Consider the following 17,775-nt stretch of genomic DNA (forward strand, 5'->3'; position numbering starts at 1 on the left):
CATTCTGTCCAACCATCTCTTAGAATAAGAACACTGACCTCCAGGTAATGGTTGAGAGGTCCTTGACAGCTTCCATGGGCTGATCTATACCAATAGCAGTGGTGTCTATGGTCATCGCAGTTTTTCTTCTCATAATTATTATTATTTGGCTAACAAGTTTTAATTAATATAGTTTAATACAACCTTTAAAATAAATTTTATTTGAGTTAAAAAGATTTTATTTTTTTATAATTTTTAACTCTCAAGCAATGAAGCAGCAGTTTTCAGATGGAGGTCTAGCAGATGACAGGAGATTGTTTGAAATACTTCTGCAGTGCAGCAATGCTAGCACTGAACTTTCTTTGAACAGTCATGAAGCACACCTGACTATTTCTTCTTTGGATCTGGCAGACAGGCTGAAGTCTTATGAGATGATTCAGGAGATCTATATTTAGTTTTTTTGCTCTAACACATTGTACTGAAGTAAAAAAAAAAAAAGAGCTGTGTAAGGGCAGTTTCAACAGTCTGGCTCAGCCTGAGTGAATATTGTGTCAACGCCACAGTCTGACTGCTTAGAGGAGAGATTTTCCTGTTTGCTGATGGAGGAGAGGTAGGTACCTTCAGAGAAGGGGCAATTAAGCCACATCTCCTAGTCCTATTGCTACTCTGGTACTTAATCTCTCTCCCTCTCTCTTTATCCCTATCCAGATAATATTCTGACAGTTCTGTGGTGCTTCACTTCTCTGTTTCTGAAGAACTGTCTTCTGTATGAAACAAAACCTATAGTTACAAAGCCAGCAACAGCTCTTCTAAGAGGCAAAATGATTTTTGCATTAACAATTGTGCTGTTGCCATTATGATTTGCTTTAAAGGTGCCAAATCTATGCCCTACCTTATGATGAAAGTCATTGTAAACGATCCCTGTCAGTCATAAAGTGTACACATAAAAAGTAAACAGAAGATGATGTTTCATGATTACACCTGTGTTTCTCTTTGCCTGCTAATTTTGTTTTCTTTGCACAGTATTCAATTATTCATGAAAATTGTGTGTGTTTTGAAGTGACTTACTTTATGGGCAACCTTAATATTTCTTTTCCTCTATTTATTTGTCTCCTAATTGCTGATACATGTCATTAACAGGGCAGCTAGAATTATTGCACCTGCTGGGACACATAAGCTTTTTTCTTTTATTTCTCATTGATGATCTTGTTCAAGTAAGTTCTTAGCATGCTTGACTTGCTACTTGAATATAAATTTTCCATCTTACTTGTGCTTTGCTTTCATTAGCCAAATTTATTTATTTATTTTTTTTCCCAAGGGTGAACTGAAATTGCCAGTGAACTGATTTGCCACTTCAAGCAGCTGTGACAGTTTATGCTGAATCATGCCCTGGGCAGAGCCAGTTCAGAGACCCTGTGTTGTCTATTATCATTTGTCTTGGAGACTCATCTTTCTTAGCATGTTACGCAAGCTGAGCAAGATGTTATTCTGGTCAGCAATCAGCCTCTTTTACTTCCAATGAGGTCAGTACAAGTCCCCTAAGGATGAGACTGTAGTATTATTTGAGATAGGGTTGCAGTGCAGAGACCTTCTTCCCAACATCTGCCCATGTCAGAAGTAAAAGACATTAAATATAACAATGTGGACTTGCTGTATTTCATTAGTGGTTTTTTTTTTTTTTTAAGTGTGAAGGATTTTTCCTTGTTAATGTGGATATCAAGTGGTTTTGCCAGGTAGCTTTGCTCCACAACTACAGTTGGGTCACTTTTCATCTCTAGTGTATGTCATACCTACCAACCCTTTCAGCTGTTATAAAGCATGTACAGAATTTGCATGCAGAGGTGACTGTGCAAATGCCAACTCCTTTAAAGTCTGTATTTGAGCTAAAGAATGGGTTTGGGGATAAATACAGGTGGTCAGTACTGACTTTGCCCAACGGATGGATCCACTCCTTGGCTCAACAGGTGGCTGGTGTGTGGGGCTGGCAAATATGTGCTTTCTGCACCTCCTGAGGTCTCAGGGAGCTCTCCCAAACCTCTGCAGGAGAGCACAGTAACAGCATTGCTTGTTACTGTCAGCAGGGCATTGGGAAGAGGACCAGAAGTGCCTCCTGTCCCTGTCTCCTTCCTCGGCCCTGCTGTATTCACTGCTCAGCCCCAGGTTTTTTTGGGGAATGTGTGCGCTCTCCTTTGTTATTTCCTGGTGGGTAGGCAGGGCCCTGCTGTTGCTGAGGAGAAGAGATCGCCTCTGAGGCTCCCAGGCCTTGTGCCCAAGCCATGATCAGCAGAGGGTAATTTTGGGGCTCAGCAGAAGGTTGTTGGGGAGGGGGCAGCTGCTGTTACCTGTTGGGAGGTATTCCCACTCTCTACATTTCTGCACATCACTTGGATAAGAGACTCGTCTCTTGAAGTGCTTAATACAGGCAGGGGCAGAGACAGTTGTTTCAGTGGGCTGATTCAAGCACGTGAGCCAGGTCCCTGCTCTGAATCCTCTTCCAGAGATGTATCTCTTTTGGTTTATATTACAGGGATTTTAGGAAGCTGAGCCTCCTTACCTAGGCAGCTAAACACGCACCCTGCTGCTTTAGTTTCCTGAGGTTTCTCTCAGATAGACCCAAGCTGCACACAGCTGCTGTGGGGCCAGGCTGCGACCTCCCTTCCCACTTCCTCCCTGCAGTGCCTTCGCCACCCTGAGGCATTGCCTTTCCGTGGTGCCTCCCAGTTAATTGAAGGAAGATTTTAAGTATGAATTCAGCTCCTTGCCATTTCTTCAGTGGGCTCCCACTGAAAATGCTCACTAGGATGACTTGAGTGGGAGCTGAGGGCTTTTCATGCCCTGCAGATGCTCGGCCTGCAGAGCTGTGCCACAGCCAGTGTGTGTGGCCAGGAAGGAGGACGCGGCTGGCTTCAGTGCCTGTTTTGTTTGAGGAGAGACCACAGGACGGGCTGGACATCGCTTTAATAAGGCTTTTGTGTCCACATAAAAATGTAACTGCTGGTATCAGTTGTGTGAGAGTTGATGTTTAACTTTTTGGCCTTTAAGAAATTATAGTTTGACATTAAGTTTAACTTTCCTGGCTAATGAAATTACCGTGATGGAGCAGCCCAAGTAAATAATAAATACAATAACTCTTCTTTGCCCATTGTGTGCTTTTACTATTCATAATTTTTAGGACCATAGATATTAGATACACTTACGTAAGACTTAACGAACAGTAATTATCTTTTGGCTAAAGAAAAAGCCCAAACGAATGCTAAGCTGCATTATCGCTTGGCTTCTGACATGAGCTGATAATCAGATTTTCTTGCTTAAATCCATGGTGCTCGAACAATGCTACCCACTGTCTGTCCTTCCCGATATTACCCTTAATTAGAAAGAACAGAAACACAAATCTGAATTATTTCAAAATCTGGTTTCCATGGTCAGTGGTTGGAAGGGCTTAACTTTATTACAAATAAACCTGGCTTTATTTACTAATGAAATCTGAAATGCTAGGCCTGTAATAGTAGATAGCCTAATAGTATGGTGTTTACATGCTGAAAAATCTTGTGTGGGCAAAGTATTTTGTAATAAATCGTTAAGTAATTGAATTATGATTCTTTCATCCAATTAATAAAGCAGAGAAGACCCATAAGGAAGCCCTATGCTATAGTTAAGGCAGGCAATGACACATTGTTCTCTGGCCTCTCTCTTTGTATGAAAGACTTTTTAAAGATGCATTTGGCAAATGCCTGTTTCTATGTCATATATTTGAGATTTTGATTTGCCTCTTTTCCTTTGCTTTCGTATTTGCTGGCTCCTTGTTTCTGAACACTCAGCACAGTAACATTATTATTATTTTTTGATGTATTTATGGCTAGGGAAATCACTGTATTTTTTTTCCTTTTCTTTTGTGGCTAGAAGATTGGAAGCCCCTTTCTCCAGACTAAGTATAACCTTTTAATTTGCATTGATAACTTTTATTCTCTATAGTACACTGGAAAGGGTATTTTATTCTACCCGATGTCTCGTACTCCACGCTGACAGAATTACAAATCTGCATCTGTATTTACTGCTGTGGTTCTTTTCAAGCAAAATATAACTTCAAATCTGCCACAAAACAAGAAGAGTAAGAATATCTAAGTGATAGCAAGAGATCAAAATTAAACCCAACCTTTTCTGTAGTACATGCTTTTTGTTTCATGGCAAATACATAGCCCTTGCTAATGTACCGGAATACGTATAAACCTTCTGTCAGTAGTTGGAGTTTTCTGCAGCATTTTCAGGCTAACTTCCTTTTCTAGTAAAACACTGCACATCTTCAATAGATATTTTGTGCATAATAAATAGTTATTTAAGAAAAAAGCCAGCAAAAAAACACAGTGTTCTTGTGTTCTTGGCAAGCAAACAATTGGAAAGTACAGGTGCTAGGAGTGGGCATAGGCCTAAAGTAAATAGTTTTTTTTTTTTTTTTTAAATCAAAAGAAGGTACCTTTCATTCTGAGAAATTTATTTCTTTTAAATATTTGCAATCCACAACCGATAGCACATAATGCTACTTTTCTTTATCCCTTGACAAAGGGAATAGCTTGTGGTAACAAGCAGATGCTTGAGTGGGCTGTGTGGCATGAGGTGTACCATCAGCCAAGAAAATCAATATTTACTGTTCTAGTATCTTTGTAGTGTGGGAGTTTGCCTTGTTTAAAAAGAGGATTGTGTATAATATATAAGGCCTTGCTTTTAGTTAATCAAAAGAGCTGTATTATTGAAAAGGGCACGTTCTTTACAATGAGTTACACTTAACCTTGCATGTCCTATAGCCCTTGTCTTCTCATCTACTATGCAAAAAAATAAACTGAAATTAGACGAACGGTTAGATCTGAAAGATGTTTGTAGTCATTTTCTTTTTGAAAAGTACTTGTTGTTGACATAATAACTATGCTTAACGACAATGGTTAAATGATGTCTGTTTGTTAGTGGGAAAGGTGAGCATCAGCGGAGTCTCTCAGATCACTGCCAGGACATCACTAGGTTGGCCAGAGTGCAGTCCTCCTGTTGGGGTGATAGTAAGGGTTAATGAAGAATGCATCTGAAACATAGTACTGAGATGTGCTGAAGTACAGGTCCATGCACTACTAGGGGAAATAATTTTTTGCCTTCAAGGAAACATTTGTAATGAATAAAACAATTAAGAAGTCTCAGAAATAGTTCCCCAATAATAATGGTTTACTTTTTGAGATTACATTTTAAAGGAAAGACTCATATCTCCATTTTGCATTGATTTTTTCCCCCTCATTTCACTTTGCATTATGAAAACAGAGTTCAATCCCTTGTGATAAATTCTCAGGCGACCTTTTCCTGCACCAAGCCTCTCTGCTGTAATTTTTTAATTCACAGTAGGGTGGAGTATAAACAAGGAAAACAGATGCTAGAGGTGGCTATAGGGAAGCTATGAATTCTGTGGACCAATTCTGTGAACCCAAAAGGTACTTACTCACAAAATGGGAATTATTTTTCATTTGATTGTTCAGCTTTGCTCTTTTCTCTCTTCCATTATTTACTAGGCAGATACCATTTACAATGCCTTTTGTTTATTGGTTTTGCTTGTGGAGGAGCATAAACCTCTACATTGTAAAACTCCTGATCCCATGGAAGGCTCTCAAATGTGTTAGAAACCATGGGTGCAGTTTATAGCTCATTAAAAAATTGAGAGTATTAAAAGTTCTTAAGTCAACTGTTGTGCTCCTTTTCACTCTGTTGTCTCACTTGTCTTTTGTCATCTTTGCCAGGATTGCAGTACTTGGGAACCCAGAGAGGAATAGGGAATCCTTATGCAACTAGACAGTGGAAATGGTTTTGAACATGTTATATACTGAGAACTAGAGCCTGTGGTGAATGGTGCTGAGGAGCTCAGGAGCTGTGTTACACCACATCCTGAGCCTGGCTTGTAGACCTGGGCTTGGCTGCACGCACTCTTCAGGGGCTGGTGGAGGGATGTCTCTTGCTAGCTCCATCCTTTAACACCCCATGATCCTCAACCCTTCTGCCGCCAAAACCTCCTCCCTTGGCTTTTCACAGTGTTTGCTGGCTTATCTAGGAGATTGGGTTAAGTGCCCAGGGTAAGTACCTTAGAGCTGCTGTGTGTAACATAGGCAAGGAATTCTAATTGTTGATGTTTGTATTGACAGCTGGTCAGATGAGCAGCACTGAGGGATGCAAGGGCAGGTGAAGGACCAGGCTGGAGTGCACAGGGGACAGGATGAAGTTACAGATACTTACCTGAAGCTGCACGGGAAGGAGTCAATGAGAGCTGTGGCAGAAACAGGAAGGCTGACATGCGAAGTCAAATGCAGAGTTGCTATGCATCTGGTAAACATTAGTCCTATATAAACCAAAACAGATTCTCCATTAGTCATCACAATGTACCATTTGATGTCTGTGTAGTTTCTGGGAGTCTGCTGGCCTTTCTTCTGCCCAACTTTTACTGCTTAACCTTAAAAAGCCCACCTTAAATACCAGAAGTGAAGTAATTTGTTTGAAAATGATTGGGAGAAACCAAGAAGTAAAGATGAATGGAAAAACCTGTTTAAATTTTAAACTGTATCAAAACAATGTATCTATTTCTTCCTTCTCTTTAGAAATTCGTTTGCATACACTTGGAAGACAACAGATTATGCTGGAAAATACTTCCTGCACTTCCACTTCAGTGCTGTTGCTCTGGGATGGCAGGATGGTGTTTCAAACAACAGGTACAGAGATGTGCTAAATCTCACTTATTTTTCACTTCACAAAGTGCAAACAGAATGAAGAGGAAATTTAGCTGTCTGGCCTCAGACTCGTGTCACCGTTGAGGATGTTGTGTGCCCCTGGTCTCAGCACCAGTCTCCAGGGCCTTAGAGCTCAAAATGGGAATTAAATCTCAGGCGCTTCTCCCTCTCAGAAGGATATATTTGAAAAATCTAGATAATAAATATGTGTTTTCGGTCAGGTAGACTTAGGATGTTGGAGTTGTCAGTGTTATGACTGTGGAGTCTGTTGTTATCTGACTCTGCTTTGGAAGAGAAAATTGAACACCAAAGAGAAGTTCAGATGTATGCTGGTAGTGTGGGCACACAAACCTATACTGTGCTCAAAAACATTCTCTGTTTAGTGTCTAAAAGGGCTCAGAGTGGAGAGGAGATTTCTTATAACTACGCTACACCACTACACTTGTACAATAAACTTATTCTTGTATTGCATGTATTGGCATCATCTTGTGACATAGATCTTCAGCAGAGTCAGACCACATGCCCTCTTTATAATAATTTTTAAATTTTCAACAATTGTGAATGGATAAAAAACATCATATGGCAATGAATTCCTCTTTCTTGCTTATTATTAGCAGCCTGAAGGCATCATGTGTTGCTTATTGCATCACTTTCTTGCTACCCTTGCCTTTTTCAAAAATGATGGTTGTAATCTGTGTAAACGTACATTTGTTTCATGCTATGAAGAACTGTTTCAATTATCTAGTTTAGTTTCTGCATAGTCCAGAATAGGTCACCTGTTGGTAGATGGTGATAGAATTGGGGCACAGCTGTCTGATCTTGATTGAAGAGTTCTTAAGAAAGGGAAGGCTGCTGTCCTAGTTTCCTCAGGACAACTGTACCAACATCTATGCCATCCTCAGCACCTTATACTTTTCTACCTCCATCTTCCCACTTCTTGACAATACTGTACATTTATTGATCCATCTTCAAAATATTTTTTGCATATTGGAGCTTTAGCCTTTTCTCCATATGGCAGTCAGCAGTTGAGAAAGATTTTAATATGGTTTCTCTTTTTTCTTTATGACTTTGACCAAAATTCCATTTTTATTTTTTTCAAGATGGGCTGGAAGTGCACCAGAAACATGTCATACTGATTTCTATGAATGCCATATTGTGCGTCTTGGAAAGAGCCATGACGACACCTCGGCATGCAGAACCTACTTAAGAACATTGCCTGGAGTTGTTAGGACTCAGCAGGAGGGACTGTGTAACCTTTTAGCTTACTCTGAAAAGCAGAAGGTCCAGTTTGTTCCTTCCCAGTAGTCTAGGGTCAAATGTTTGCCCAGTGGGGAGCAAGACATTTTCTATATACTCTCCAGCTTCAAAGGAGAATTGGTGTGAGGCCAAATGCCAAGTACTTTGGAAATTTCTCCCAATAGAATGAGGGCTACAGTTTATCTCAAATTATTGCAAAGAGAGGGCAGAGATTCATCATGGGGAGTCTTGATAAGAAGCTCAAATTTAGGAACTGCCTCAAATCCTTAGCAATAGGTGTTTGGAAAGATACGCTGAGAATTAGGGGTGGGAGAATTTCTCCCTTTAGAAGGTCTGTTGTCTCCATCAGATAATCTCGAGTTCTTATGTCTTCTGGACTGAGAGATGGGAGAATTTTCTGAAACGTATTTTTAAAAGTGACAGAGCAAGTGTGCCTAGGTATATAATTTCCATCAATATATGGAGCAAAGTTCAAATGTGCTGTTTGTGTTAGGTTGCAAGATTGTGTGGCATTAATTCATAATATATTTAAATGTTCTCAGACTGCATGAGTATAGTTTGCAAGTTGAATGTCTGACTTAAAGAGAAGACTGATATAAACAGATATGAATAATAGTTGATTCATGGGCATAAAAATACTGAGGAAATAGTTGGAGTATTCTGGATGTTTTTCAATTTTTTACATTAAACAAATACTCCATCTGTAAGAAAGTAAATCCATTTTAGTTCCCAGAATAAGAGGAAAAATATTTTATTGATATATTGATTATTGGATATTACTGCTGCTATTTTTAATCTCTATGTGTAATTATAAAGTATGGGCAATGATGTCCTACTCTTAAAGTTGTGTGCTATTATCAGTGATTTAAAGCATCAAGAACACATTGCCAAATTTTCACTGTGCAGGTTTAGTTTTTCCATATTTGCTGTATGCCTCAGGCAGAGTCTTTTTAATAGTTGAAGCAGCAACAGTGATGCTGATTCCGAGAGCAATGTCAAGGAAAACAACTTCACTTGGCTAATGCAGAAAGATTTAGACTGTTTCCTTGAGAAGCTCTGGTGTTCTCTGGGAGCACTGAGTAGATCTCTAGCAGGATTTATGCTTCTATCCAGGATTTGCCTTTGCTAGAGCCCTTGAATTTGAAAAGTTTATAACTAAAAAAAACCCTCCAGTCCATGCTTAGAGAACGATCAGTCAGCTACATTCTCGGAAAGCTCCATGGACCCGAAAAGCCCCCTCCTTTCCCACCGCCTGTACCTCCCTCTGAGCCTCCCCATGGCTGCCTGCCCAGGCAGAGCTGTGGTGGTGTGGGGCTGGAAGCCTGGGTACGGGCGACATGTTCAGGTGGTCTCCTGTTACAGCTGTGAGACACAGCGGAGGCTCCAGGTGCTTCACAGCCACACAAGCAATGCAGGAAGTTACAGAGCTTCAGTACAGATCAGTCACTGGTCCTCTTCACCAGCTGAGACCTGGTAACTCCCTGAATTGCCTTCCTCCCTTTCACTGCAAGTCACCCATATGCACAGCATTTCTTGTAGTCACATGTGCCTGACATCTACACATTACTATTTAGTGCTGAATTAATAAAATTGCTCTTTTCAACATGGGCCAGCAAAGTTAATCTCTCTATTTGATACCGTAAGTTTCTTTTCTTCATTCCAAACTTAGAAAGGTGGGCTAACTGCCTAAAGAAAAGCATGCCCTGATGAAAACAGCAGGAGCAGGGAGAAGCCATGTCCAACAGGTGGCAAAGAAGCAAATCACAAGAGGATGAAGAGGGTAGATGAAAGCCTGAAGGCAAAGTTCAGAAATAGAGGTAGAGACTACTGATGGCTTTTGAGCATGGCAAGGCGAAGTTTAGACACTGGCATAGGAAATGAGGTGCCACAGTACTGACAGTTTATTAACTTTTGCATGCTTCTCCTTAGATGCTTAGCAAATAAGTGTTCCTCAAAATGTATTGGAATAGCTCACTCAAACTCAGAATCTGATCTTTTTGTCAGTTAGGCTGAAAGCTGGTCCTCCAGCTTCTAAATAGTTTTAGTTACAGGGAAGCTTGCTGTTGCACTCACTGTCAGTTCGAACAAGTGAAAATACAGGCTCTGTACAGCAAAGCGTTTAAGCATGTAAAAAATTAAATGCAAGCCAGTTTACTCTGGGTTTAGCTTTAACCCTACGCATAGACTTAAAGGCTTTTGTCAGGTCCCATGTACAATGTCTGAGTCCTTTGCTCTGCCAAAAAAATAATCTGCTGAATTACATTGATTTTTTTCCCTCCACTCCAACATAAATTTTGAATGTAGCCAGTGTTTCTAGTTTTTGTCAGCTTACTTTACACAGGTACATGTCTGATTTATAGCACAGCCGCTCAGCAGCACAACTGTCATTCAGGATTTGGCAGAAACAGCCCTCTATTATCTGATAGTAGTTTGGTTTCTCAAGAGCAGGCTGTGGACGCAAACAAGAGATGTAGCGCTCAGAATCATTCCCGAAGCATCCTTCAGGAAGGGAGGGGAGGTTATCCAAGTCCCCATGCTGCTGTACTCATATAAATGCTCCCTCTTTTGTTGCTGCTGGACTCCAAAGAATAAAACCAAAACACAAAGCAGAGGCGGCACCGCTGAGCGAATGCCACAGTGTTCCCTTAATCCATGTGGATCAAAAACATGAATGTTTTGATTCTGTAAAGAATCTTCCTCAGCATGCTGGATTAATCACATGGATTAATAAAACACTGTTGCACTCGCTCAGTGGTGCCTCCTCCGCTTTGTATTTTCTTTTATTATTCTTTGGAGCCCTGAAGGAACAAAAGAAGGAGCATTTATAAGAGTGGCATAGGCACTGGGAATTTTATAAACCTCTCCCTGTATAAGGTATGCTGCTTGTATTTTTCCCCATGGATCGTACACTGCAGATTTGTCTGTGTCCTAAACCCTGTGCTCGTGTTCCTCTCTGCCTGAGACGTATCCAGTTTAAAACCCAGGCTTTTTTCTTTCGTTGTGTTTCTATGCAAAAAAGTGAGTCTAATGGCACATGTGGAATGCTCTCACTTGGCTTCTTTTGTGGAGCAAACACTTTTGTGTATCATTTCAGTGGCTGGCTGGAAACTGGAGCAGGGGCCAGCTTCAGAGAAAGCCTTCGCTAACGGCTTTCATATGCAGGAGTGATTTGGGAAGTACAGACTCACACTTTTCATTAAAATACACTCACATGCAAAAATATATGCTAACGTTAACTCTGTGAAGCCATGTGTTAAGCTGCCAGTGTCCAGCATCCGACTGTCCAGTTCCCTCTCTGTTCACTGGTTCCAGCTCTCTGTATTTTTTACAACATCTGCTTTCAAAAATCATCCTATTTTTTGGCTTGTAAATGTGAGGCTGACCACTTCCTCTGCTGTAGGCCCTGTAGAATGTAGATGCCACGACAAATCAGTCCAGCATAGAAATTTTCTCAAACAGTAAGTTTCTATACCTGTACAGCGATGGACATTTTCTCACATGGCCAGAAGAACGTCTTTCTCATTATATTCCTTCTTGTTTCTCCAGCTTCCTAAATTCTTTCCATTCCTACCTTCCTACCCATGCCTCTGCCCTGGCACACTATTTGCAGTGTCCTATCTGTGCATGCGTTACTACAGTGCTCGATGACTCTCAGTTTGTACCCAGGGCTTACAAAATGCTCCAGGGTTCATGCCCACTGACTTCAGTCATCCAGTGTCCCCTAACCTTCATGGGGTACAGCTCTTCAGACTCCTTTCCTCTCTGTGCCTCCGTTTACTTCCTTTAAGTCCAACTTACTTCCCCTCTGCCAGAGATTCATAATTGATTGACTGACTGTAGCATTACACTACCATTTTCTTTTTCTTTTCAGATGCTGTTCTGAAAACAAGTCTCTTTTACACTGATAAGGCCAATTTCAAGCACCAGACATCCTGCAGTGAGCTCCTACTTTACTTTCATAGCGTATCTGCTTTGCCCAGGATTCCCCTTTTTGTAGCCTTCTTTATTCTTTGCATTTTAGAAATTCTGAAGTGAATCAAGTTGAACAATTGATCTGTACTACTTAACATTTGGTTTTTTATCATGTATCACAGAAATTGTGGCACTTTGTTCTTCAATTTCTTTGTGTGAGCTCCTTCTTTTGCTATCATGTTTTGCATCCAATAGTGTTAAAATATTGTTTGAGAGTATTACCTGTCAGTGGTAAGTGATTCCAAGGTTGGGCATCTTAATTTTCCATATAAAAAGAAATTCTGAAAACAAAAAAAGGTAATTACATGGGAAGAATCACCCAATAAACAGAATTTTAAATATATAAGGTATAAGTTCTTTCACTCTGCGGTAGTTGCCATTCATTAATGATGAATATAGAAACATATTCCCCTACAGACTGGTGTCACCGGAGTGTCCACTATAAAGTTTCTTGCATGTTTCTTTGATCTCTTAGGTGCTGGCCAAAGTCCTGTGCTGAAAAGAGTGCAATATCCTTGATGAAATGGTAAGCCTGTTGGTATATGTGATATGTGGCAAGGGAATCACAGATAATATGTGAATGTGTATTACTACTGCCAACATGAACAACAGCTGTAGAGTTACAGTTGCCTAGAGTTGAAGCAATGACTGGTACTGAAAACATCTATCTGTTACCCTGTAGTGCTTCCTTGTCTAAGCATGTTTCTGATCCACCGAGGTGAAAGAAAAGACTTCCTTCCTTCCAGTGTTTTCATGATAAATGAAATGTGTAGATTCCTTTCTATTGCTAGATGAGAAGCATTAGACTTCATATGTTTTGAGCTTATTAAGGCTTTAGAGAACACCTGATGTGACATTCTCCTAAGCAACTAGAGAATTATAGTGTATCATGCCCTAGGATAGGCTAGGTGCAAAACTGACTACATAACTATTCACCAGGCAAACATCTACAATTTGCAGTGTCTGAGATGATGACTTAAAATTGTGGCTTACCCTGCCAGACAGAGGACAGAGCCTATCTGTTCTGCTCAGCTCTGATCGCTGGGGTGTTTTGGGTACCAGGCCACAGGAAAGATGTGCTATCCATTTTGGAGTGGAAAGGGTGATAAGAGTCTTTGCAAATCAGGGAAGAATCTTCAAGAATATGAAAGGCTGTTGCAAGGAAGAAGGCAGTAATTTTTTCTCCCTGCCCATGACTATTCTCAGAATAGCTTCAAGAGAAATCTGTCAAGAGTAGGACCATACAGCTGATTTTGCTTGGAGTGGGAGGTGGAGTAAATGATATCTGACCTCCGGTGATCTCAAACAGATGCATTTCGAAGTGATTCTCTAGATACTCCCTTCTCATTTCCCAACAATAAGGAAGTAAGAGGCACTTTGCCTTTCAGCAGGCCAACCCAAAGTTTAATGTTTTGGAGAACTGGGACTTCTTTTAAGACCTGAAAACCTGGGGTCCAAATAAAGCTTTATTTTTTATTTTTTTAACCACAAACTCTCCCAGGTTAGGTTCTAACTTTGTATTTCTGTGTCTGACTGGAGGCATGTTTCACAGCGTTTGGGTGTTTACCAGTTAGACAGTTAGTTCATGTAAAGAACGTGAAAAGAATTTATTGTAGCACATCAAAGGCAATTTTGGGTGGGCTGACAGGAGTGGTGAGACAATTTTTTCTCCTTTTTTTTTTATTATTTTAATTTTTAAATACTAATTTGACACACCACTGTAGCTGAAAGGGACAATAGCAAAATCATTGCCATCGTGCATTCTTGCAATGTTTTTCTTTGGTCTTGTTGTCTGAAGTTAAAAGTCAATATGCTCAGTCACAGAAGGAAAAACAACACTAGATTTAGGTTGTTCTCATCTCCTAAACTTGAAAAGACAGTTTAAGCTAGTACTACAGTCTTCCAAGTGATTTCCTTGGTGTCAGACATATACATATTACCTTCTGAATTTTAATTTTTTTGTTTGTTTGTTTGTGTGTGTGTGTGTACTGTAGGACTTTGCTGGCTGGTGCAGAGCAGTTAGTCTGAAGGTTATTTGTGCATTTTTAGAGTATGCATGCTGTACAGTCTCTAGGCATTGATTAGAATCATAGTTTGCTCTGGCTATCCTGATTCCTTATAAATGAAGGGAAAAAGTGTATGTGCTTTTCACTCTTTAGTACCGCCTTCAGTGCCCCTTGCTCTCAGTGTTAGATATCTACCTTAGAAGCAGGGCTACATGTTTCTCCCCATTGACCCTAGATGACTGCCTTGTCCTTCATCATTAGATGAGTCCCAAAATTACAGAGAGGTAGCAATGACTCTTGCAAGTTATAGGAAGATTTGGGTGTCTGGTTAGAGCTGGATTAAAACTATCACAGATTGGGATATGGAAAAAAAGAGAAGGAGGGAGAGGGGAGCAAAGACCCTTAACCCAAATCATAGATGAGTGTTCCTTTTACAAAAAAGAGTCCTCACACCCTCTGTAATACATGCCAAAAAGTGAACAATTGAGTGTACTGTAAATGGCCTCTTTTACTGGAGCAGTGATTATATCCAGTGTAATAGTGAGTACTGGATAAGCTAATTGATAGAACCTCGAAAGAAAGGGAAGAGTGTGATTTTGCTGGGACTTTGTTCTGAGACAATGTGTGTTACAGGAGCAAAGAACCAACCCATCCTCTTGAAGGCATATAGCAAGATCATACTGACATACTGATAATGCCAGTTCTGGTTACTGAGAATTGCAGCCTGTGTCCTTCTGCTCAGCATTTGAGACTGTCTTTGTTCGTATAACTTCTTGTGATGAACTTGTCTGTGAATTTCTTCCAGCATTAAGCAGTTTTTTGTATTTCTGAGAACCAACCCAACAGCGTGCAGGATGAGGAGCATGGTGAAAAACTAATGCAATATGCCTTTCCTTCACTGGAAGGCATAACAATAGTACTTAACTAATTAAATTGTGAAATTAAGCAACCACAACAGGCACCTTGTGGAAATCTTGAAAATCATATTAAGAGGATATCTTATGTGAAGAGCATGTGATACTGTCCATATGATAAAAATAATAATAATCTGATGCATTTTTTCAAGACATATTCAGAACAGACGTTCAAGCATCCAGTATCCATCATCAGTGATTCATGTAGTCCTGAGGTGACAACAAGGAATGAATAGGAGGGGTTTTCTGAATCCCCAATTCAGGAATTTTTAAGTGCTTTTAAGAATGTGTTGAGTTGCATTCTCTTCCAGGAGTGTATTTGAATGGGATTTAATCCTATTCTCAAACCCTTTTTCTGAAAGTGGTTGTCTTCTGGAATCAACTTTCATTTCCATTTGTGGTCCAGTGACAGCCCCCACCTGGATTTGAAATGAGGTCACTGGACCTGAAAGGTGGGGGTAAAGGTATCTAAGTAGCTTTCATGGAGACTTACTCTGTTGCCTATAGCTACTTTCATCTTAAATAAGGAAGTGTGGCATGTTTGTATTCACAAATCCCATTGTGCAATGCTCTGTCTCAATTGGGGCTGTCTGTGTCTCCATACTAAGTCTGAGGGCAGCTGCAATTTCCTCCATTTCATGCAAATTAGCTTCAGCCTTAAAGCTCCTGGCAAGGCGCCAGCACAGCCCTCTTTGGCAAAATTTGGATTCATCTGGGCAAAGGTATTAGCCCTTTTGCTTCAAAGCCTTTATTTTGGGACATATTTCAGTATTTTAAAGACAAATACTTAGGAAAACCTGCATTTTTTAAAGAGATGCATTCTTTAACTGCTAGAATATTCCTAAAGATAGGTAAATAAACTACAAAAAATTAAAAGAATGGTATACGTTCACGTTGCTTATCTTGAACACTACTATAAATGCCACTGCACCAGTGCCATTAAAATGCATGTCAGGAATTTTCCTTGGCTGCCTCTATGCAGCCTTTTAAGATCATTCAACTACATAATGACTTTTAAAGATATTCTTTTTGAAATGGAAGGATTTTTTTTTTTCACGGTCTAACTGAAAAAGGTATTCCACAGATTTTCAATGCAGGTTTTAAAGATATCTTAATTCCATCCCCCTGAGTTTTGGAAAACAATTAAACTTTTTAGATTACAGAGTGAGTTTGTGTTTTTTGTGGCTCCTATAGTTATTCTGTGAATATTTTAAACTTTAACTTCATTATAAATACTCTGTTTTGTGTTTTATTCTGGGTATGTGGTATTCATTTTAAAGTCAGATTTGATCCCCTCCTCCCCTGCCTCCCCACCTGTAAATACAGTAAAAATAGTTAATTCTTCCTTCTATTCTTCTCACAAGGATCGCATTCCTAGATTTCCTAGGCACCAATTATTTAAATTCTATTTGTACCTGAAGAGTGGCAATACAACAGCATCAGATATTCCACATTCATGCTGTTACACTGATTTTGGATTTAATTGGTTAGCAAATAAGATTTTTCTTTTCCAGATATCCCTGTCATGTAGTTTCTTGGCTTCTTAGAATCAAGATGTGGTCCTCCTGTATAGATTGTCATTAACAAAAGCAAAGACCTTGCAGAAGAAAATTAGAGCTGTGGTTCCACTTGTACAGACATTTTACCTGATATGCTAATTTCTGTAAACCTTCTAAAGCACTATGGAGTTCCACAGGTATTACCAAAATAACTGTCTCAAAACAGTGCAATTTCAGAGTTGTCACTGAAATTGCTGACTTTTCTCTTTCTTATTACTGTTGACATGCAAGATGATAAGATTCCTGGTTGTTTGTAGCATCTGAAGTGTTTTCAAAGGCTGGTATTTAGAAAAATGTCACTATATTTGCGCTATAGTAACTGGAGGCACTTTGCAAGCGACTGGCCCCTTATTCTTGTAGTTATTGAGCCAGCATTCGTAACAGCTCCTGATTTTTCGGCCGTCTATTGTTGTGTGCACTTATATGTGCTCTTATCTCTCTAAGATAAAACATGGCAATGATTTCAGTTTCTCTTTAAGAGCTTTCTGTGGCCTTCTCCAGGCCTCTGTAGTTTCACACAGTGCCCTATCAGCACTGGAGAGCCCTCTGTGCGCATAGGGGTGAAGGCATCTAATCTGCCATGTAATTTTCCAGGGTAATAAGAAAAAATAAAATATATATAAATAGATATTCATTCATCAGGAGTAGGATTGAAAATCTGAGAGTCATACAGGATTGTTGATTTGTTCAGTTAAACACGGTTAGCTTTTGTAGCTGCTGTAGTTGGTCTCCTGGTCTGATGTTGTAGGTTGTTCAAATTTTAGAAAAAATTCTATGATAGTTGGCAGCTAGTACAGTCTGTTGTTTTACGTGTGCTGGAAAACTGGCTATGTCACGAAGTGAAGGGATAAACCTACCAGCTTGCTAGAGACACTAAAATATCCATTGTGAAAAGTCACAGCCCTCAAACGTGACAGCCACAAAGTGATGAATACCTCTCCTTGAACAATTTAGAAAATGCTAAAAACTTTGTGTTGTTAAAAAATGTTATAACTCTGGGACGAATAGTTTTGCATGAAGAAGGGAAGAGTTTGATTTGAAATACTATCTCAACCACTGTCAAAGGTGGTAGATCATAAACTCCTTTTAGTTTTACCTTCTTGCAGTCATAACCTGTGTTTTAAAATTGAAATTTATTTACCAGGCAAGCAATTTTACAGGGAATTAGGTACTGGTTTGAGTGCAAATTATATCAATTTGATCACAAAGAAGGATAATTTCATTTAGATAATATACAAAAGATCTCAGAGTTTGGAATAACAGAGAATAACGGTTGACATTTTCTCTCTGTGCTTTGTATAGGTAAAAGTCCTACTAATGTAAACAATAGAATAACTGTCTA

The 17,775-nt window shown here is 39.7% G+C and overlaps 1 protein-coding gene across 11 annotated transcripts in view; it reads left to right on the forward strand.

The window, feature by feature from the left end:
• LOC310886996 (uncharacterized protein) overlaps positions 1-17,775 on the forward strand; it is a 164,231-nt gene that overhangs the window by 6,724 nt on the left and 139,732 nt on the right. For all 11 annotated transcript variants that reach the window (XR_014575569.1, XR_014575570.1, XR_014575571.1 and 8 more), the window contains exons 2-4: positions 6,147-6,327; positions 6,597-6,707; positions 12,430-12,480. The gene's annotated coding sequence lies outside the window, so the exon portion shown is untranslated. The remainder of the gene's footprint in view (positions 1-6,146; positions 6,328-6,596; positions 6,708-12,429; positions 12,481-17,775) is intronic.

This window comes from Anser anser (genome assembly GCF_964211835.1).
Source record: "Anser anser genome assembly, chromosome: 1".
Classification (NCBI taxonomy): domain Eukaryota; kingdom Metazoa; phylum Chordata; class Aves; order Anseriformes; family Anatidae; genus Anser; species Anser anser.